The sequence below is a fragment of the Perca fluviatilis genome, chromosome 18, assembly GCF_010015445.1.
Source record: "Perca fluviatilis chromosome 18, GENO_Pfluv_1.0, whole genome shotgun sequence".
Taxonomy (NCBI): Eukaryota; Metazoa; Chordata; class Actinopteri; order Perciformes; family Percidae; genus Perca; species Perca fluviatilis.
This window is the reverse complement of record NC_053129.1, coordinates 4,144,796-4,167,961: the sequence shown is the minus strand read 5'-3', so window position 1 is coordinate 4,167,961 and position 23,166 is coordinate 4,144,796. Positions and strand designations below refer to the sequence as shown.

Genomic DNA, 23,166 nt, shown 5'->3' with positions numbered 1-23,166 from the left:
TGGAGAAAGAACAACAACGGCGAAAAGTAAGCCCAGGGATTTATTTGCTTGGACCAACCATGAGGTGGAACTGCTACTGAAAGGCATGCAAGCTTACCTAACCGATGAGACTTTTTGTTTCCAAAGTTCTCTGTTTAGAATAGAATAGCCTCAATTATGTTATTCAAATCCTGATAATAATTTGGAGAAAAGTAAGCCCAGGGATTTATTTCCTTGGACCAACCATGAGGTGGAACTGCTACTGAAAGGCATGCAAGCTTACCTAACCAATAAGACTGACTGACGTGGGTGTCTGCATTCGTTTCCAAAGTTCTCTGTTTCTGCCCGTACAGACTACAACGCAACCCTGGCTGTGGCTGAGGATTTGACTGAATCATTTGATTTCATTACTCAGTGTAATCAAATAGAAAACAAATGTACTTTCCCCCGAGTTTCCAACCTGAGACATTTTACGTGTCAGGCGAGTGTGATGACTAGTGCACTGTGGAAACTTCGGTGGGCCTGGCCACGATTTCAAGACAGGTACAGTTTTCCATGCAGGTTATTGAAATTTTAAATCAGCAGAGTTTGATTGTGCGAAGTAAACTCAATAAAATGTGTTTCCGCCCTGTTTCGAACAGGGGACCCCGCAATTGTAATAAGGTTACTTTGTGGAAGACCTGTCTGATTTTCATTTTTTTCTCTTGCTGCATGCTTCTACATTTTTTGTATTTAAAAATCATATCACTGAGACATAAATACTTCCTATTTCAGGCAACTATAGTGTACATTTTGAATGGGTAACGTTAAATACTACAGCATGTCTGGAATGGGGTTTAATTGCTATGCAAAACAGAATATTAAATTGTTAAGATTAATAGGTGAAACATTTTGTTCATCTATCTATCTATCTATCTATCTATCTATCTATCTATCTATCTATCTATATCTATGTCTGTCTATCTATCTATCTATCTATCTATCTATCTATCTATCTATCTGTCTATTTATCTATATGTCTATCTATCTATCTATCTACCTACCTATCTATCTATCTATGTCTGTCTATCTATCTATCTATCTATCTATCTATCTATCTATCTATCTATCTATCTATCGATCTATGATAATAGTATAATTATATTCATGAATAAAATCATACAAATTATTATGTGCATTGTGTTTTTCTGTGCACAGGATCCAACTTCTCTTTCAGAATTTTTTAAAAAGAAAAAAAAACGGGGTTTTGAAGAAAGGGATAAAAAAAAAAAAAAAAAAAAAAAAAAAAAAAAAAAAAAAAAAAAAAATTGGGGGGAGAAAAAAAAAAAGTTTTTTTTTTTTTTTTTTTTTAATTCAAAAATAAAACAAATAATTTTTTTTTATTTAAAAAACAAAAGAATTTTAAACTCTTACTCCTACTGGTCATGATAATAATCTAATGTCAGCTGTGCTTTCAGGGCCAGCAGCAGCAGTCTAAAGAACCACCTGTGTCTCCACCAACAGGTTTTTTTTCTCAGGCTGTCATTCAAGGATTTGGCATTTTAAATTTATATATTCAATAGGCACAACAAACCACATCTTTGATTGTGTGCTTACTATATATTGATATTGTTTCTGTGCTTTACCTGTTTTCTTAAAAGCATTGTTTTTTCATGACAAATAAATAATGATTCATAATTTAAGGAAATATGGTGTTTTCAGTCTGTATTCACAGTTTGTTAGAGAAAAAAAAAATATAAAGACACATTGTGAAGAATAAACTAACTTGACTGTGTGAGGGAAAATGACTCTGAATTGTTTTTACAGCACACAGGACAGAGCCAAACAGCGGCGGTTTCCAGACCTGCCGAGCCTGATGACGCCTCTGGGATTGTTGCTTCTGTGAAAGGTTATTATTTGTTGCTTCTTACTTTAAACCATCATGAATGCCCTGAATGTTTTGTGACCAAAATCTTCTTACAGCCAGGCTGAAGGCCCCGCTGCCAGCCCTTCTAGCTCCTCAGCTCAGATGATATGTGGACTTCAGCATGTGGAGCCAGGCTGTCGTCATGTTGTGTTAAATTGTGACAAGCACAGGGTACAACCCAACATCCCAGCTGCTGTAGCTATGGAGACCGAGGATCACTGCCCTGCTGCTGTGGTGGCCACAGACTCTCAGGTAATCCAGGTTACAGTTTTTCTCAATCTCTTTGGCACATTTACTGAACCAAATTTACAATTGTCAAAACTCTAAGTACAGCTCTCACACCACATGGCACATTCAGCATTCCAATAATCTATGTGACCTATAAAAGGTGATTACTCAATCAAAATAATGAAATCCTGTTTCAAATGTAAATAAATCCATCAATGAATAACTAAGTGGCATCAAAACAATCATTATTAATTATTGCTTAGACCAACACAGTCAAAATGCAAAGACATCCTGTCTAATGACAGTGTAATCTGAAAGTGTGATAGTTGCCCACTATGAAATATTGTCTGAAGTCTAACATTTTATATTGAGGCAGCTGAATACTATTGATGTCAACAAAAACATTTTCAACAAAACATGTATCTTGTCATTGTGTGTACATACTAGCCATAGGAAATATACATAAAGAAAGCTTGTACACAAAAAAAAAAAGATATACAAAAGCAAAACTATTAGGAACTGCTGTACAAGTGCAGGTAAAAAGAAAAGAGGCTGTACTCTCCACCCAGCCTGTCATGCTCAGGCCATGGTTGATTAAAGTGTGATTGTTGCCCTTATCTCATTTGATATTTCACTGTGCCGTCGCCTTTCCCCGCACTCTAATGCCCTTTCTTCTTACACGGGGAGGCTGTTGCCCCAGTCTGTCTCCTGCATGCTCCATATTCTGCTCAGTCTGACACTTGCAGTGTAAATGTGTTTAAAATTGTGAGGAAATTGAATTGTTCCTCATTTAGCTTACAACTTTTAAAAAAATGTCACATATCTATTATGTATCTTATGTGTGACAGGTTATTGTGATTGTTGGTTGCTCTATTTAGCATGTAGGGATTTACACAGTGAACATGTGTATAATTGCATTTGAGAGTAATATGACCCAATAGCAAATTAATGCAAAATATTTTGATCTGTAGGCTTAGACTGACTAAATCACTATATGTGATGCTGTATTGCAGGAGACCAGTGAAGATCCAGTTGGAGTGGTGCTGATCACACAGCTGGAGTGGTCTTTCAGCAGGGCTCTGAAGCAGTTTCCCGGTCCCAGCGGTCCCAGCACACAGCTGCTACCAGAGGCAGTCTTTCATGGATACAGGTCATTCAAATGACCTACCTACCATCCTCCTACAGACCAGTTAATGGTCAGGCTTAATAGGCTTAATAAGGTTGAATTAGTAATCAGTTACTCTATGCAAAATGTCAAGACTATGGGGGAATATAATATATAATAAATGTAACAAATTGAACTGTTTTTTTAACTGAATTTATTTCAAACAACTCTTCACACAATCCACAAACAATTTTTGATGCATGTTTTGTCCGAGTTTGGTAAGAAACTATATAATAAATATATGATTGTGCCATTCTCAACCCCTCCACCTGTTGCTCCGCACTAGGAGGAGTCTCTGAGCCGGTCTACAGTGGAGCGGATTGGGTCAGACATCCTGGTTCAACAACAACAACAACAACATCATCATCATCATCATCATCATCATCATCATCATCATCATCATCATCATCATCATCATCATCATCATCAAGCAGCAGCAGCAGCCGCATCAGCAGCTGCAGCAGAAAAAGATGACCAGGAACTGTTTAGCCTACAGTCAGCTGAAGTCGTAGATAGAGTCAGAGGAGAGGGCGAACAGGAAGTCAGCAGTGCAGCTTCCAACAGGTCGCCTGTGCAGGTTCTGTCATCAACCCCTAAAGCAGGGCCCTGACAGCCCTCACATACTGTACATGACAGCTTCCCCGGGGTACCAGGGAAATACATCTACTGCCCCTCCAGAGTGTTCTTCCCCTACAAGGCACAGGGCATGGGGAAGGAGATGACCTGGGGGTTCAAACTGTTGGACTTCTATGAGGCTGAGAGACACAAAAATTCAAAGAGAAGACAGACAAATGGACTGCTAACCCACCAAACGACAAATATATCCTCTCGCACGTACACGCACGCACTCACGCACACAAGACACACCACTGTGCATTGTCAGGACTGTTTCTTCTGTTTTCATAGCCAAGCAATTGTGATCTTTAGTTTAATTTAACTGTATTCACCTTTACTGGACGTCTGGTCTGATTCATCATCATCATCATAATCATCATCATCATCATCATCATCATCATCATCATCATCATCATCATCATCCTCACAGAGTCTCTCAGCACCTTTACATGCACTCTAGTGTTCCCTCTACGTGTGTAAATGTGTAATATTTTAATAAATTATTCCGTAAATGTATACCCATATTTAGTTGTTAATTTGTTTTATATATAACATTTGAATTATATAAATAAGCAATGTGTCAATGTCAGTTTTTATTGTGTGTTTACGAATGAGGTTGTTCTTTATGAAATATCTTGGGAGCATTACTATGACTGTCATTTGATTGAGGAAGTAAAAGTGATAGAAAATGAAATAAAATTATACGTATAAATATATACATTGCTTTGGAATTTTGTATCATTATATGGTAGTATACTATTAAGTTCAATTTAACTTTTACCACTAGCAGCATGTAAAAGTATTATTGTCATGACCTTAAAATCACAAGGTCTTATCATATTGTTTCCACATCATTTTTCAGAAACATATTGAATTAAATTTAACATTAAACGGTTAAAAACTTTATATATAATTGTTTTGTGTAATACAGACATGCTGTAGCATAATATTCTGAACTAAATACAGGACAATTTTTTTGGGTAAGGGGGGATTCGAACCCTGTTCTTTTGGAGAGGCTTCCGCTGAGGAAACCATCTTTCCCTTTTTTACGAGAAAGTCTTCTACACCTATACGCGACTGGCCTCCGCGTGACAGGCGGAGATACTGTCCACTATACTAACGAGGAATGCCCGAGGACTAAATTTGGCACGTCACTTGCTAGGTGGCGCTATTACATCATTTAGGCGACAGTGACTACATGTAGAAACATTTAGGTTTACTATATATTCACTGTCAGTCATATCCATGACAGAGCAGCTGTGACTGAATCCTGTTTAACATATCTATGTGTCAAAAATAGACATGTCAAACGGCATTTTGAACATTTGCAGTAAAATATGAATGGTGCATTTCCCGACGAACATGTGGAAAAACCCTTTTCGTCGGTTTCCGTAGTGTAGTGGTTATCACGTTTGCCTAACACGCAAAAGGTCCCCTGTTCGAAACAGGGCGGAAACACATTTGTTTGAGTTTACTTCGCACAATCAAACTCTGCTGATTTAAAATCTCAATAACCTGCATGGAAAACTGTCCCTGTCTTGAAATCGTGGCCAGGCCTACCGAAGTTTCCACAGTGCACTAGTCATCACATTCGCCTGACACGTAAAATGTCTCTGGGTGGAAAGTACATTTGTTTTCTATTTGATTACACTGACTAATGAAATCAAATGATTCAGTCAAATCCTCAGCCGGGCAGAAACAGAGAACTTTGGAAACGAATGCAGACACCCACGTCAGTCAGTCTTATCGGTTAGGTAAGCTTGCATGCCTTTCAGTAGCAGTTCCACCTCATGGTTGGTCCAAGCAAATAAATCCCTGGGCTTACTTTTTCGCGTTGTTCTTTCTCCAAATTATTATCAGGATTTGAATAACATAATTGAGCATAGTTTAATAAAAAATATTTAAATGCTTATGTAATTCTTTTGCTCTTATTGTTCTTAGCCTCGTTGTTCTTACCTTCGTGAGCCTCAACCTCTTCGCCTCATTGATGTTGTTTAATGTTCCTGGATCCGTCTTACGTTCCTGCTTCCATCCTACGTTCCTGGATCCGGAGGTAGGTGATCATATCGTCACTGTAAAGCTCTCTTTGATAGCAGGAACATGGTCAATGCTGCTGTAAAACTGTTGTCTTTCTTGGACTATATCCACTTTAATAGTGTTTTCCTTAAAAACGCATATCTTTGGCTATGTTTAGGCCTTGTATCCACACTACTCCGGCATTTCCGCGACCCTTACGCGCAAAGACATTTTGGTGCAACGCTGATCAACCCGTTTAAGTTTGAAACTTGCAGGGTTGCGTTGTAGTCTGTACAGGCAGAAACTGAGAACTTTGGAAACGAATGCAGACACCCACGTCAGTCAGTCTTATCGGTTAGGTAAGCTTGCATGCCTTTCAGTAGCAGTTCCACCTCATGGTTGGTCCAAGCAAATAAATCCCTGGGCTTACTTTTCGCCCTTGTTGTTCTTTCTCCAAATTATTAACAGCATTTGACTAACATAATTGAGCATATTTCAATGAAAAATATTGAAATGTTTATGTAATTCTTCTTTTACTCTCATTGTTGTTCTTAGCCTCATTGTTCTTACCTTAGCTGAGCCACAACCTCTTAGCCTCATTTTTGTTTTTTTACGTTTCTTCGATACGTCTTTACGTTTACGGACACATAGAGCCGATAATCGGCCGTTGGACAGTCTGGCGAGGTCAGTGACTCGAGTCTGTTCGGTGCGTTCCTGCCGTGCCGTCCGTTCCAGGGGCCGCCGGGCCTTCATTTTGGCCGATGTGACATGAGAATGAAAATGACAGAGTCAGCAACTGCATGGCCTATTTCTCGCTTAAAATGTTTTCATAAACACGTTTCGGTGAACTGTTTTAGTACAACACGAGATCGTATTCTGAACAAGCCGCCATGACAGTCTGTCTTTGAATTTCGGAAGAAAACAGACCCACGTGACGCGTTCGTCCAATCAGCTGCCGGTTTTCATTTTTTGGGCAACAATACAGATTAGCGCCGCCTGCTGTTATGGAGACGTATTACGTCTCGTCTCTTCGGTGTTTTCTGAGGCATTTCTTTGACCAACTTTCGGGAGACTGATCAGTCCAACTGCCTTTTCTGCCTACGGTCGGCTCGTCTGGTTGGTGTGTAAGCAGCTCAAAGCTCTCTTTGATAGCAGGAACATGCTCAGTGCTGCTGGAAAACTTTTGTCTTTGTTGGACTTTACCCATTCTGACCCTTTTTTTCTTAAAAACGCATATATTATTCTATGGTAAGGCCTCGTATCCACACCCCTCCGGCTAACAGTAGTGTCGATGTAGCCTTGGTAAATAATTAAGAGGTAGAATATTCTCCCCGTCGGGGAATCGAACCCCGGTCTTCCGCGTGACAGGCGGAGATACTGTCCACTATACTAACGAGGAATGCCCGAGGACTAAATTTGGCACGTCACTCGCTAGGTGGCGCTATTACATCATTTAGGCGACAGTGACTACATGTAGAAACATTTAGGTTTACTATATATTCACTGTCAGTCATATCCATGACAGAGCAGCTGTGACTGAATCCTGTTTAACATATCTATGTGTCAAAAATAGACATGTCAAACGGCATTTTGAACATTTGCAGTAAAATATGAATGGTGCATTTCCCGACGAACATGTGGAAAAACCCTTTTCGTCGGTTTCCGTAGTGTAGTGGTTATCACGTTTGCCTAACACGCAAAAGGTCCCCTGTTCGAAACAGGGCGGAAACACATTTGTTTGAGTTTACTTCGCACAATCAAACTCTGCTGATTTAAAATCTCAATAACCTGCATGGAAAACTGTCCCTGTCTTGAAATCGTGGCCAGGCCTACCGAAGTTTCCACAGTGCACTAGTCATCACATTCGCCTGACACGTAAAATGTCTCTGGGTGGAAAGTACATTTGTTTTCTATTTGATTACACTGACTAATGAAATCAAATGATTCAGTCAAATCCTCAGCCGGGCAGAAACAGAGAACTTTGGAAACGAATGCAGACACCCACGTCAGTCAGTCTTATCGGTTAGGTAAGCTTGCATGCCTTTCAGTAGCAGTTCCACCTCATGGTTGGTCCAAGCAAATAAATCCCTGGGCTTACTTCTTTTCGCGTTGTTCTTTCTCCAAATTATTATCAGGATTTGAATAACATAATTGAGCATAGTTTAAGAAAAAAATATTTAAATGCTTATGTAATTCTTTTGCTCTTATTGTTCTTAGCCTCGTTGTTCTTACCTTTCGTGAGCCTCAACCTCTTCGCCTCATTGATGTTGTTTAATGTTCCTGGATCCGTCTTACGTTCCTGCTTCCATCCTACGTTCCTGGATCCGGAGGTAGGTGATCATATCGTCACTGTAAAGCTCTCTTTGATAGCAGGAACATGGTCAATGCTGCTGTAAAACTGTTGTCTTTCTTGGACTATATCCACTTTAATAGTGTTTTCCTTAAAAACGCATATCTTTGGCTATGTTTAGGCCTTGTATCCACACTACTCCGGCATTTCCGCGACCCCATTGCAAAGACATTTGGAAACGTTGATCAACCCGTTTAAGTTTGAAACTTGCAGGGTTGCGTTGTAGTCTGTACAGGCAGAAACTGAGAACTTTGGAAACGAATGCAGACACCCACGTCAGTCAGTCTTATCGGTTAGGTATGCTTGCATGCCTTTCAGTAGCAGTTCCACCTCATGGTTGGTCCAAGCAAATAAATCCCTGGGCTTACTTTTTCGCGCCTTTTTGTTGTTCTTTTCTCCAAATTATTAACAGCATTTGACTAACATAATTGAGCATATTTCAATGAAAAATATTGAAATGTTTATGTAATTCTTTTACTCTCATTGTTGTTCTTAGCCTCATTGTTCTTACCTTAGCTGAGCCACAACCTCTTAGCCTCATTTTTGTTTTTTACGTTTCTGGATACGTCTTTACGTTACGGACACATAGAGCCGATAATCGGCCGTTGGACAGTCTGGCGAGGTCAGTGACTTGGAGTCTGTTTGGTGCGTTTTCGCGTCCGTCCGGTCCGAGGGGCCGTCGGCCTTCATTTTGGCCGATGTGACATGAGAATGAAAATGACAGAGTCAGCAACTGCATGGCCTATTTCTCGCTTAAAATGTTTTCATAAACACGTTTCGGTGAACTGTTTTAGTACAACACGAGATCGTATTCTGAACAAGCCGCCATGACAGTCTGTCTTTGAATTTCGAAGAAAACAGACCCCCGCACGGCGCGTTCGCCCAATCAGCTGCCGGTTTTCATTTTTTGGGCAACAATACAGATTAGGCGCCGCCTGCTGTTATGGAGAGACGTAATACGTCTCGTCTCTTCGGTGTTTTCTGAGGCATTTCTTTGACCAACTCGGGGAGACTGATCAGTCCAACTGCCTTTTCTGCCGACGGTTGGCCGTCTGGTTGGTGTGTAAGCAGCTCAAAGCTCTCTTTGATAGCAGGAACATGCTCAGTGCTGCTGGAAAACTTTTGTCTTTGTTGGACTTTACCCATTCTGACCCTTTTTTTCTTAAAAACGCACATATTATTCTATGGTAAGGCCTCGTATCCACACCACTCCGGCTAACAGTAGTGTCGATGTAGCCTTGGTAAATAATTAAGAGGTAGAATATTCTCCCCGTCGGGGAATCGAACCCCGGTCTTCCGCGTGACAGGCGGAGATACTGTCCACTATACTAACGAGGAATGCCCGAGGACTAAATTTGGCACGTCACTCGCTAGGTGGCCCTATTACATCATTTAGGCGACAGTGACTACATGTAGAAACATTTAGGTTTACTATATATTCACTGTCAGTCATATCCATGACAGAGCAGCTGTGACTGAATCCTGTTTAACATATCTATGTGTCAAAAATAGACATGTCAAACGGCATTTTGAACATTTGCAGTAAATATGAATGGTGCATTTCCGACAACATGTGGAAAAACCCCTTTTCGCTGTTTCCGTAGTGTAGTGGTTATCACGTTTGCCTAACACGCAAAAGGTCCCCTGTTCAAAACAGGGCGGAAACACATATGTTTGAGTTTACTTCGCACAATCAAACTCTGCTGATTTAAAATCTCAATAACCTGCATGGAAAACTGTCCCTGTCTTGAAATCGTGGCCAGGCCTACCGAAGTTTCCACAGTGCACTAGTCATCACATTCGCCTGACACGTAAAATGTCTCTGGGTGGAAAGTACATTTGTTTTCTATTTGATTACACTGACTAATGAAATCAAATGATTCAGTCAAATCCTCAGCCGGGCAGAAACAGAGAACTTTGGAAACGAATGCAGACACCCACGTCAGTCAGTCTTATCGGTTAGGTAAGCTTGCATGCCTTTCAGTAGCAGTTCCACCTCATGGTTGGTCCAAGCAAATAAATCCCTGGGCTTACTTTTTCGCCGTTGTTGTTCTTTCTCCAAATTATTATCAGGATTTGAATAACATAATTGAGCATAGTTTAATAAAAAATATTTAAATGCTTATGTAATTCTTTTGCTCTTATTGTTCTTAGCCTCGTTGTTCTTACCTTTCGCGTGAGCCTCAACCTCTTCGCCTTCATTGATGTTGTTTTATGTTCCTGGATCCGTCTTACGTTCCTGCTTCCATCCTACGTTCCTGGATCCCGAGGTAGGTGATCATATCGTCACTGTAAAGCTCTCTTTGATAGCAGGAACATGGTCAATGCTGCTGTAAAACTGTTGTCTTTCTTGGACTATATCCACTTTAATAGTGTTTTCCTTAAAAACGCATATCTTTGGCTATGTTTAGGCCTTGTATCCACACTACTCCGGACATTTCGCACTTTACGCAAAGACATTTGGAACGTTGATCAACCCGGTTTAAGTTTGAAACTTGCAGGGTTGCGTTGTAGTCTGTACAGGCAGAAACTGAGAACTTTGGAAACGAATGCAGACACCCACGTCAGTCAGTCTTATCGGTTAGGTAAGCTTGCATGCCTTTCAGTAGCAGTTCCACCTCATGGTTGGTCCAAGCAAATAAATCCCTGGGCTTACTTTTCGCCCTTGTTGTTCTTTCTCCAAATTATTAACAGCATTTGACTAACATAATTGAGCATATTTCAATGAAAAATATTGAAATGTTTATGTAATTCTTTTACTCTCATTGTTGTTCTTAGCCTCATTGTTCTTACCTTAGCTGAGCCACAACCTCTTAGCCTCATTTTTGTTTTTTACGTTTCTGGATAATGCCTTTACGTTACGGACACATAGAGCCGATAATCGGCCGTTGGACAGTCTGGCGAGGTCAGTGACTCGAGTCTGTTCGGTGCGTTCGCGTCGTCCGTCCGAGGGGCCGTCGGCCTTCATTTTGGCCGATGTGACATGAGAATGAAAATGACAGAGTCAGCAACTGCATGGCCTATTTCTCGCTTAAAATGTTTTCATAAACACGTTTCGGTGAACTGTTTTAGTACAACACGAGATCGTATTCTGAACAAGCCGCCATGACAGTCTGTCTTTGAATTTCGGAAGAAAACAGACCCACGTGACGCGTTCGTCCAATCAGCTGCCGGTTTTCATTTTTTGGGCAACAATACAGATTAGCGCCGCCTGCTGTTATGGAGACGTATTACGTCTCGTCTCTTCGGTGTTTTCTGAGGCATTTCTTTGACCAACTCGGGGAGACTGATCAGTCCAACTGCCTTTTCTGCCGACGGTTGGCCGTCTGGTTGGTGTGTAAGCAGCTCAAAGCTCTCTTTGATAGCAGGAACATGCTCAGTGCTGCTGGAAAACTTTTGTCTTTGTTGGACTTTACCCATTCTGACCCTTTTTTTCTTAAAAACGCACATATTATTCTATGGTAAGGCCTCGTATCCACACCACTCCGGCTAACAGTAGTGTCGATGTAGCCTTGGTAAATAATTAAGAGGTAGAATATTCTCCCCGTCGGGGAATCGAACCCCGGTCTTCCGCGTGACAGGCGGAGATACTGTCCACTATACTAACGAGGAATGCCCGAGGACTAAATTTGGCACGTCACTCGCTAGGTGGCGCTATTACATCATTTAGGCGACAGTGACTACATGTAGAAACATTTAGGTTTACTATATATTCACTGTCAGTCATATCCATGACAGAGCAGCTGTGACTGAATCCTGTTTAACATATCTATGTGTCAAAAATAGACATGTCAAACGGCATTTTGAACATTTGCAGTAAAATATGAATGGTGCATTTCCGACGAACATGTGGAAAAACCCTTTTCGTCGGTTTCCGTAGTGTAGTGGTTATCACGTTTGCCTAACACGCAAAAGGTCCCCTGTTCGAAACAGGGCGGAAACACATTTGTTTGAGTTTACTTCGCACAATCAAACTCTGCTGATTTAAAATCTCAATAACCTGCATGGAAAACTGTCCCTGTCTTGAAATCGTGGCCAGGCCTACCTTTGCGAAGTTTCCACAGTGCACTAGTCATCACATTACTCGCATTTCCGTAAAATTCTCTGGGTGGAAAGTACATTTGTTTTCTATTTGATTACACTGACTAATGAAATCAAATGATTCAGTTAAACTCTGCCCGGGCAGAAACAGAGAACTTTTGGAAACGAATGCAGACACCCACGTCAGTCAGTCTTATCGGTTAGGTAAGCTTGCATGCCTTTCAGTAGCAGTTCCACCTCATGGTTGGTCCAAGCAAATAAATCCCTGGGCTTACTTTTTCGCCGTTGTTGTTCTTTCTCCAAATTATTATCAGGATTTGAATAACATAATTGAGCATAGTTTAATAAAAAAATATTTAAATGCTTATGTAATTCTTTTGCTCTTATTGTTCTTAGCCTCGTTGTTCTTACCTTCTCGTGAGCCTCAACCTCTTCGCGTCATTGATGTTGTTTAATGTTCCTGGATCCGACTTTACGTTCCTGCTTCCATCCTACGTTCCTGGATCCGGAGGTAGGTGATCATATCGTCACTGTAAAGCTCTCTTTGATAGCAGGAACATGGTCAATGCTGCTGTAAAACTGTTGTCTTTCTTGGACTATATCCACTTTAATAGTGTTTTCCTTAAAAACGCATATCTTTGGCTATGTTTAGGCCTTGTATCCACACTACTCCGGCATTTTCGCGACACCTTACGCGAAAGACATTTGAAACGTTGATCAACCCGTTTAAGTTTGAAACTTGCAGGGTTCTGCGTTGTAGTCTGTACAGGCAGAAACTGAGAACTTTGGAAACGAATGCAGACACCCACGTCAGTCAGTCTTATCGGTTAGGTAAGCTTGCATGCCTTTCAGTAGCAGTTCCACCTCATGGTTGGTCCAAGCAAATAAATCCCTGGGCTTACTTTTCGCCCTTGTTGTTCTTTCTCCAAATTATTAACAGCATTTGACTAACATAATTGAGCATATTTCAATGAAAAATATTGAAATGTTTATGTAATTCTTTTATACTCATTGTTGTTCTTAGCCTCATTGTTCTTACCTTAGCTGAGCCACAACCTCTTAGCCTCATTTTTGTTTTTTACGTTTCTGGATACGTCTTAACGCTACGGACACATAGAGCCGATAATCGGCCGTTGGACAGTCTGGCGAGGTCAGTGACTCGAGTCTGTTCGGTGTGTCCGTGTCGCCGTCCGTCCGAGGGGCCGCCGGCCTTCATTTTGGCCGATGTGACATGAGAATGAAAATGACAGAGTCAGCAACTGCATGGCCTATTTCTCGCTTAAAATGTTTTCATAAACACTCGTTTCGGTGGAACTGTTTTAGTACAACACGAGATCGTATTCTGAACAAGCCGCCATGACAGTCTGTCTTTGAATTTCGGAAGAAAACAGACCCAGCGTGACGCCGCTCCGTCCAATCAGCTGCCGGGTTTTCTTTTTTGGGCAACAATACAGATTAGCGCCCGCTGTTAGTGGAGACGTATTACGCCTCGTCTCTTCGGTGTTTTCTGAGGCATTTCTTTGACCAACTCGGGGAGACTGATCAGTCCAACTGCCCTTTCTGCCGCGCGGCCGGTTTCGTCTGGTTGGTGTGTAAGCAGCTCAAAGCTCTCTTTGATAGCAGGAACATGCTCAGTGCTGCTGGAAAACTTTTGTCTTTGTTGGACTTTACCCATTCTGACCCTTTTTTCTTTAAAAACGCACATATTATTCTATGGTAAGGCCTCGTTATCCACACCACCGGGCTAACAGTAGTGTCGATGTAGCCTTGGTAAATAATTAAGAGGTAGAATATTCTCCCGCCGGGGAATCGAACCCCGGTCTTCCGCGCGCGGACAGGCGGAGATACTGTCCACTATACTAACGAGGAATGCCCGAGGACTAAATTTGGCACGCCACTCGCTAGGTGGCGCTTATTACATCATTTAGGCGACAGTGACTACATGTAGAAACATTTAGGTTTACTATATATTCACTGTCAGTCATATCCATGACAGAGCAGCTGTGACTGAATCCTGTTTAACATATCTATGTGTCAAAAATAGACATGTCAAACGGGCATTTTGAACATTTGCAGTAAAATATGAATGGTGCATTCTCGACCGAACATGTGGAAAAACCCTTTCGTCGGTTTCCTTGTAGTGGTTATCACGTTTGCCTAACACGCAAAAGGTCCCCTGTTCGAAACAGGGCGGAAACACATTTGTTTGAGTTTACTTGCGCACAATCAAACTCTGCTGATTTAAAATCTCAATAACCTGCATGGAAAACTGTCCCTGTCTTGAAATCGGGGCCAGGCCTACCGAAGTTTCCACAGTGCACTAGTCATCACATTCGCCTGACACGTAAAATGTCTCTGGGTGGAAAGTACATTTGTTTTCTATTTGATTACACTGACTAATGAAATCAAATGATTCAGTCAAATCCTCAGCCGGGCAGAAACAGAGAACTTTGGAAACGAATGCAGACACCCACGTCAGTCAGTCTTATCGGTTAGGTAAGCTTGCATGCCTTTCAGTAGCAGTTCCACCTCATGGTTGGTCCAAGCAAATAAATCCCTGGGCTTACTTTTGCGCCTTGTTGTTCTTTCTCCAAATTATTATCAGGATTTGAATAACATAATTGAGCATAGTTTAATAAAAAAATATTTAAATGCTTATGTAATTCTTTTGCTCTTATTGTTCTTAGCCTCGTTGTTCTTACCTTTCGTGAGCCTCAACCTCTTCGCCTCATTGATGTTGTTTAATGTTCCTGGATCCGTCTTACGTTCCTGCTTCCATCCTACGTTCCTGGATCCGGAGGTAGGTGATCATATCGTCACTGTAAAGCTCTCTTTGATAGCAGGAACATGGTCAATGCTGCTGTAAAACTGTTGTCTTTTCTTGGACTATATCCACTTTAATAGTGTTTTCCTTAAAAACGCATATCTTTGGCTATGTTTAGGCCTTGTATCCACACTACTCCGGCATTTCCGCACCCTACGCGAAAGACATTTGGAAACGTTGATCAACCCGGTTAAGTTTGAAACTTGCAGGGTTGCGTTGTAGTCTGTACAGGCAGAAACTGAGAACTTTGGAAACGAATGCAGACACCCACGTCAGTCAGTCTTATCGGTTAGGTAAGCTTGCATGCCTTTCAGTAGCAGTTCCACCTCATGGTTGGTCCAAGCAAATAAAAACCCTGGGCTTACTTTTCGCCCTTGTTGTTCTTTTCTCCAAATTATTATCAGCATTTGAATAACATAATTGAGCATAGTTTCAATAAAAAATATTGAAATGTTTATGTAATTCTTTTGCTCTTTATTGTTCTTAGCCTCTGTTCTTACCTTCGCTGAGCCTCAACCTCTTCATTGATGTTGTTTTATGTTCCTGATCGCGCCTTTACGCTCCTGCTTCCATCCTACGCTCCTGGATCCGAGGTAGGTGATCATATCGTCACTGTAAAGCTCTCTTTGATAGCAGGAACATGGTCAATGCTGCTGTAAAACTGTTGTCTTTCTTGGACTATATCCACTTTAATAGTGTTTTCCTTTAAAAACGCATATCTTTGGCTATGTTTAGGCCTTGTATCCACACTACATCTCGCATTTCCGCCAACTTTACGCGAAAGACATTTGGAAACGCTTGATCAACCCGCTTAAGTTTGAAACTTGCAGGGTTGCGCCGTAGACTGTACAGGCAGAAACTGAGAACTTTGGAAACGAATGCAGACACCCACGCCAGTCAGTCTTATCGGTTAGGTAAGCTTGCATGCCTTTCAGTAGCAGTTCCACCTCATGGTTGGTCCAAGCAAATAAATCCCTGGGCTTACTTTTCACTTTGTTGTTCTTTTCTCCAAATTATTAACAGCATTTGACTAACATAAATGAGCATATTTCAATGAAAAATATTGAAATGTTTATGTAATTCTTTTACTCTCATTGTTGTTCTTAGCCTCATTGTTCTTACCTTAGCTGAGCCACAACCTCTTAGCCTCATTTTTGTTTTTTACGTTTCTGGATACGCCTTACGTTACGGACACATAGAGCCGATAATCGGCCGTTGGACAGTCTGGCCAGGTCAGTGACTCGAAGTCTGTTCGGCGTGGCTCGCGTCGTCCGTCTCCCTCCGAGGGGCCGCCGGCCTTCATTTTGGCCGATGTGACATGAGAATGAAAATGACAGAGTCAGCAACCGCATGGCCTATTTCTCGCTTAAAATGTTTTCATAAACACGCTTCGGTGAACTGTTTTAGTACAACACGAGATCGTATTCTGAACAAGCCGCCATGACAGTCTGTCTTTGAATTTCTCGAAGAAAAACAGACCCACGCTGACGCTCGGTCCAATCAGCTGCCGGTTTTCATTTTTTGGGCAACAATACAGATTAGCGCCGCCTGCTGTTATGGAGACGTATTACGTCTCGTCTCTTCGGTGTTTTCTGAGGCATTTCTTTGACCAACTCGGGGAGACTGATCAGTCCAACTGCCTTTTCTGCCGACGGTTGGCCGTCTGGTTGGTGTGTAAGCAGCTCAAAGCTCTCTTTGATAGCAGGAACATGCTCAGTGCTGCTGGAAAACTTTTGTCTTTGTTGGACTTTACCCATTCTGACCCTTTTTTTCTTAAAAACGCACATATTATTCTATGGTAAGGCCTCGTTATCCATCCACTCCGCTAACAGTAGTGTCGATGTAGCCTTGGTAAATAATTAAGAGGTAGAATATTCTCCCCGCCGGGAATCGAACCCCGGTCTTCCCGCGGACAGGCGGAGATACTGTCCACTATACTAACGAGGAATGCCCGAGGACTAAATTTGGCACGTCACTCGCTAGGTGGCGCTATTACATCATTTAGGCGACAGTGACTACATGTAGAAACATTTAGGTTTACTATATATTCACTGTCAGTCATATCCATGACAGAGCAGCTGTGACTGAATCCTGTTTAACATATCTATGTGTCAAAAATAGACATGTCAAACGGCATTTTGAACATTTGCAGTAAAATATGAATGGTGCATTTCCCGACGAACATGTGGAAAAACCCTTTTCGTCGGTTTCCTAGTGTAGTGGTTATCACGTTTGCCTAACACGAAAAGGTCCCCTGTTCGAAACAGGGCGGAAACACATTTGTTTGAGTTTACTTCGCACAATCAAACTCTGCTGATTTAAAATCTCAATAACCTGCATGGAAAACTGTCCCTGTCTTGAAATCGTGCCAGGCCTACCGGGTTTCCACAGTGCACTAGTCATCACATTCGGCTTGACACGTAAAATGTCTCTGGGTGGAAAGTACATTTGTTTTCTATTTGATTACACTGACTAATGAAATCAAATGATTCAGTCAAATCCTCAGCCGGGCAGAAACAGAGAACTTTGGAAACGAATGCAGACACCCACGTCAGTCAGTCTTATCGGTTAGGTAAGCTTGCATGCCTTTCAGTAGCAGTTCCACCTCATGGTTGGTCCAAGCAAATAAATCCCTGGGCTTACTTTTCGCCCTTGTTGTTCTTTCTCCAAATTATTAACAGCATTTGACTAACATAATTGAGCATATTTCAATGAAAAATATTGAAATGTTTATGTAATTCTTTTACTCTCATTGTTGTTCTTAGCCTCATTGTTCTTACCTTAGCTGAGCCACAACCTCTTAGCCTCATTTTTGTTTTTTACGTTTCTTGGATACCGCCTTACGTTACGGACACATAGAGCCGATAATCGGCCGTTGGACAGTCTCGCGAGGTCAGTGACTCGAAGTCTGTTCGGTGCGTTCGTGCCGTCCGTCCCTCCGAGGGGCCGTGGCCTTCATTTTGGCCGATGTGACATGAGAATGAAAATGACAGAGTCAGCAACTGCATGGCCTATTTCTCGCTTAAAATGTTTTCATAAACACGTTCTTCGGTGAACTGTTTTAGTACAACACAAGATCGTATTCTGAACAAGCCGCCATGACAGTCTGTCTTTGAATTTCTGGAAGAAAACAGACCCACGTGACGCGTTGTCCAATCAGCTGCCGGTTTTCATTTTTGGGCAACAATACAGATTAGCGCCGCCTGCTGTTATGGAGACGTGATACGTCTCGTCTCTTCGGTGTTTTCTGAGGCATTTCTTTGACCAACTCGGGAGACTGATCAGTCCAACTGCCTTTTCTGCCGACGGTTGGCCGTCTGGTTGGTGTGTAAGCAGCTCAAAGCTCTCTTTGATAGCAGGAACATGCTCAGTGCTGCTGGAAAACTTTTGTCTTTGTTGGACTTTACCCATTCTGACCCTTTTTTCTTAAAAACGCATATTATTCTATGGTAAGGCCTCGTTATCCACAACTCCCGCTAACAGTAGTGTCGATGTAGCCTTGGTAAATAATTAAGAGGTAGAATATTCCTCCCGTCGGGAATCGAACCCCGGTCTTCCGCGTGACAGGCGGAGATACTGTCCACTATACTAACGAGGAATGCCCGAGGACTAAGTTTGGCACCGTCACTCGCTAGGTGGCGCTTATTACATCATTTAGGCGACAGTGACTACATGTAGAAACATTTAGGTTTACTATATATTCACTGTCAGTCATATCCATGACAGAGCAGCTGTGACTGAATCCTGTTTAACATATCTATGGTGTCAAAATAGACATGTCAAACGGCATTTTGAACATTTGCAGTAAAATATGAATGGTGCATTTCCGCGACGAACATGTGGAAAAACCCTTTCGTCGGTTTCCGTAGTGTAGTGGTTATCACGTTTGCCTAACACGCAAAGGTCCCCTGTTCGAAACAGGGCGGAAACACATTTGTTTGAGTTTACTTCGCACAATCAAACTCTGCTGATTTAAAATCTCAATAACCTGCATGGAAAACTGTCCCTGTCTTGAAATCGTGGCCAGGCCTACCGAAGTTTCCACAGTGCACTAGTCATCACATTCGCCTGACACGTAAAATGTCTCTGGGTGGAAAGTACATTTGTTTTCTATTTGATTACACTGACTAATGAAATCAAATGATTCAGTCAAATCCTCAGCCGGGCAGAAACAGAGAACTTTGGAAACGAATGCAGACACCCACGTCAGTCAGTCTTATCGGTTAGGTAAGCTTGCATGCCTTTCAGTAGCAGTTCCACCTCATGGTTGGTCCAAGCAAATAAATCCCTGGGCTTACTTTTCGCCCTTGTTGTTCTTTCTCCAAATTATTAACAGCATTTGACTAACATAAATGAGCATATTTCAATGAAAAATATTGAAATGTTTATGTAATTCTTTTACTCTCATTGTTGTTCTTAGCCTCATTGTTCTTACCTTAGCTGAGCCACAACCTCTTAGCCTCATTTTTGTTTTTTTACGTTTCTGGATACGTCTTACGTTACGGACACATAGAGCCGATAATCGGCCGTTGGACAGTCTGGCGAGGTCAGTGACTCGAGTCTGTTCGGTGCGTTCCGTGCCGTCGTCCGTCCGAGGGGCCGTCGGCCTTCATTTTGGCCGATGTGACATGAGAATGAAAATGACAGAGTCAGCAACTGCATGGCCTATTTCTCGCTTAAAATGTTTTCATAAACACGTTTCGGTGAACTGTTTTAGTACAACACAAGATCGTATTCTGAACAAGCCGCCATGACAGTCTGTCTTTGAATTTCGGAAGAAAACAGACCCACGTGACGCGTTCGTCCAATCAGCTGCCGGTTTTCATTTTTTGGGCAACAATACAGATTAGCGCCGCCTGCTGTTATGGAGACGTATTACGTCTCGTCTCTTCGGTGTTTTCTGAGGCATTTCTTTGACCAACTCGGGGAGACTGATCAGTCCAACTGCCTTTTCTGCCGACGGTTGGCCGTCTGGTTGGTGTGTAAGCAGCTCAAAGCTCTCTTTGATAGCAGGAACATGCTCAGTGCTGCTGGAAAACTTTTGTCTTTGTTGGACTTTACCCATTCTGACCCTTTTTTCTTAAAAACGCACATATTATTCTATGGTAAGGCCTCGTATCCACACCACTCCGGCTAACAGTAGTGTCGATGTAGCCTTGGTAAATAATTAAGAGGTAGAATATTCTCCCCGTCGGGGAATCGAACCCCGGTCTTCCGCGTGACAGGCGGAGATACTGTCCACTATACTAACGAGGAATGCCCGAGGACTAAATTTGGCACGTCACTCGCTAGGTGGCGCTATTACATCATTTAGGCGACAGTGACTACATGTAGAAACATTTAGGTTTACTATATATTCACTGTCAGTCATATCCATGACAGAGCAGCTGTGACTGAATCCTGTTTAACATATCTATGTGTCAAAAATAGACATGTCAAACGGCATTTTGAACATTTGCAGTAAAATATGAATGGTGCATTTCCAGCGAACATGTGGAAAAACCCTCTTTCGCCGGTTTCCGTAGTGTAGTGGTTATCACGTTGCCTAACACGCAAATGGTCCCCTGTTCGAAACAGGGCTGGAAACACATTTGTTTGAGTTTACTTCGCACAATCAAACTCTGCTGATTTAAAATCTCAATAACCTGCATGGAAAACTGTCCCTGTCTTGAAATCGTGGCCAGGCCCAACCGAAGTTTCCACAGTGCACTAGTCATCACATTCGCCTGACACGTAAAATGTCTCTGGGTGGAAAGTACATTTGTTTTCTATTTGATTACACTGACTAATGAAATCAAATGATTCAGTCAAATCCTCAGCCGGGGCAGAAACAGAGAACTTTGAAAACGAATGCAGACACCCACGTCAGTCAGTCTTATCGGTTAGGTAAGCTTGCATGCCTTTCAGTAGCAGTTCCACCTCATGGTTGGTCCAAGCAAATAAATCCCTGCGCTTTACTTTTCGGCGTTGTTGTTCTTTCTCCAAATTATTATCAGGATTTGAATAACATAATTGAGCATAGTTTAATAAAAAATATTTAAATGCTTATGTAATTCTTTTGCTCTTATTGTTCTTAGCCTCGTTGTTCTTACCTTCGTGAGCCTCAACCTCTTCGCCTCATTGATGTTGTTTAATGTTCCTGGATCCGTCTTCACGATCCTGCTTCCATCCTACGTTCCTGGATCCGAGGTAGGTGATCATATCGTCACGTAAAGCTCTCTTTATAGCAGGAACATGGTCAATGCTGCTGTAAAACTGTTGTCTTTCTTGGACTATATCCACTTTAATAGTGTTTTCCTTTAAAACGCATATCTTTGGCTATGTTTAGGCCTTGTATCCACACTACCTCCGGCATTTCCGCGAACCTTACGCGAAAGACATTTGAACGCGTTGATCAACCCGTTTAAGTTTGAAACTTGCAGGGTTGCGTTGTAGTCTGTACAGGCAGAAACTGAGAACTTTGGAAACGAATGCAGACACCCACGTCAGTCAGTCTTATCGGTTAGGTAAGCTTGCATGCCTTTCAGTAGCAGTTCCACCTCATGGTTGGTCCAAGCAAATAAATCCCTGGGCTTACTTTTGGCGCCGTTGTTCTTTTCTCCAAATTATTATCAGGATTTGAATAACATAATTGAGCATAGTTTAATAAAAAATATTTAAATGCTTATGTAATTCTTTTGCTCTTATTGTTCTTAGCCTCGTTGTTCTTACCTTTCGTGAGCCTCAACCTCTTCGCGCCATTGATGTTGTTTAATGTTCCTGGATCCGCTTTACCGTTCCTGCTTCCATCCTACGTTCCTGGATCCGGAGGTAGGTGATCATATCGTCACTGTAAAGCTCTCTTTGATAGCAGGAACATGGTCAATGCTGCTGTAAAACTGTTGTCTTTCTTGGACTATATCCACTTTAATAGTGTTTTCCTTAAAAACGCATATCTTTGGGATAGTTTAGGCCTTGTATCCACACTACTCCGGCATTTCCGCGACCCTACGCGAAAGACATTTGGAAACGTTGATCAACCTGTTTAAGTTTGAAACTTGCAGGGGGTTGTGCTGTAGTCTGTACAGGCAGAAACTGAGAACTTTGGAAACGAATGCAGACACCCACGTCAGTCAGTCTTATCGGTTAGGTAAGCTTGCATGCCTTTCAGTAGCAGTTCCACCTCATGGTTGGTCCAAGCAAATAAATCCCTGGGCTTACTTTTCGCCGTTGTTGTTCTTTCTCCAAATTATTATCAGGATTTGAATAACATAATTGAGCATAGTTTAATAAAAAAATATTGAAATGCTTATGTAATTCTTTTGCTCTTATTGTTCTTAGCCTCGTTGTTCTTACCTTTCGTGAGCCTCAACCTCTTCGCCTCATTGATGTTGTTTAATGTTCCTGGATCCGTCTTACGTTCCTGCTTCCATCCTACGTTCCTGGATCCGGAGGTAGGTGATCATATCGTCACTGTAAAGCTCTCTTTGATAGCAGGAACATGGTCAATGCTGCTGTAAAACTGTTGTCTTTCTTGGACTATATCCACTTTAATAGTGTTTTCCTTAAAAACGCATATCTTTGGCTATGTTTAGGCCTTGTATCCACACTACTCCGGCATTTCCGAACTTACGCGAAAGACATTTGGAAACGTTGATCAACCCGTTTAAGTTTGAAACTTGCAGGGTTGTGCGTTGTAGTCTGTACAGGCAGAAACTGAGAACTTTGGAAACGAATGCAGACACCCACGTCAGTCAGTCTTATCGGTTAGTGTAAGCTCTGCATGCCTTTCAGTAGCAGTTCCACCTCATGGTTGGTCCAAGCAAATAAATCCCTGGGCTTACTTTTCGCCCTTGTTGTTCTCTCCAAATTATTAACAGCATTTGACTAACATAATTGAGCATATTTCAATGAAAAATATTGAAATGTTTATGTAATTCTTTTACTCTCATTGTTGTTCTTAGCCTCATTGTTCTTACCTTAGCTGAGCCACAACCTCTTAGCCTCATTTTTGTTTTTTACGTTTCTGGATTACGCCTTTACGTTACGGACACATAGAGCCG

General features: G+C 41.8%; 1 long non-coding RNA gene and 9 other non-coding genes across 10 annotated transcripts; 6 read left to right on the top strand and 4 right to left on the bottom strand.

Moving 5' to 3' along the window:
• The first annotated feature begins 5,278 nt into the window (after positions 1-5,278).
• trnav-aac lies at positions 5,279-5,351 on the top strand. The gene has a single exon. It is a non-coding gene; the product is annotated as a tRNA-Val (tRNA).
• A 500-nt stretch (positions 5,352-5,851) lies between these two features.
• On the top strand, positions 5,852-10,271 carry LOC120547275. The gene is made up of 3 exons (XR_005637042.1): positions 5,852-5,946; positions 8,127-8,239; positions 10,145-10,271. It is a non-coding gene; the product is annotated as an uncharacterized LOC120547275 (long non-coding RNA).
• Positions 7,237-7,308, bottom strand: trnad-guc. Its single transcript has one exon. It is a non-coding gene; the product is annotated as a tRNA-Asp (tRNA).
• trnav-aac lies at positions 7,568-7,640 on the top strand. Its single transcript has one exon. It is a non-coding gene; the product is annotated as a tRNA-Val (tRNA).
• On the bottom strand, positions 9,526-9,597 carry trnad-guc. Its single transcript has one exon. It is a non-coding gene; the product is annotated as a tRNA-Asp (tRNA).
• trnav-aac lies at positions 9,854-9,926 on the top strand. Its single transcript has one exon. It is a non-coding gene; the product is annotated as a tRNA-Val (tRNA).
• Positions 10,272-11,799: 1,528 nt separating the features above from the next.
• On the bottom strand, positions 11,800-11,871 carry trnad-guc. The gene has a single exon. It is a non-coding gene; the product is annotated as a tRNA-Asp (tRNA).
• Positions 11,872-12,129: 258 nt separating this feature from the next.
• trnav-aac lies at positions 12,130-12,202 on the top strand. The gene has a single exon. It is a non-coding gene; the product is annotated as a tRNA-Val (tRNA).
• A 6,781-nt stretch (positions 12,203-18,983) lies between these two features.
• Positions 18,984-19,055, top strand: trnav-aac. Its single transcript has one exon. It is a non-coding gene; the product is annotated as a tRNA-Val (tRNA).
• A 1,253-nt stretch (positions 19,056-20,308) lies between these two features.
• On the bottom strand, positions 20,309-20,380 carry trnad-guc. The gene has a single exon. It is a non-coding gene; the product is annotated as a tRNA-Asp (tRNA).
• Between the last annotated feature and the right edge of the window lie 2,786 nt (positions 20,381-23,166).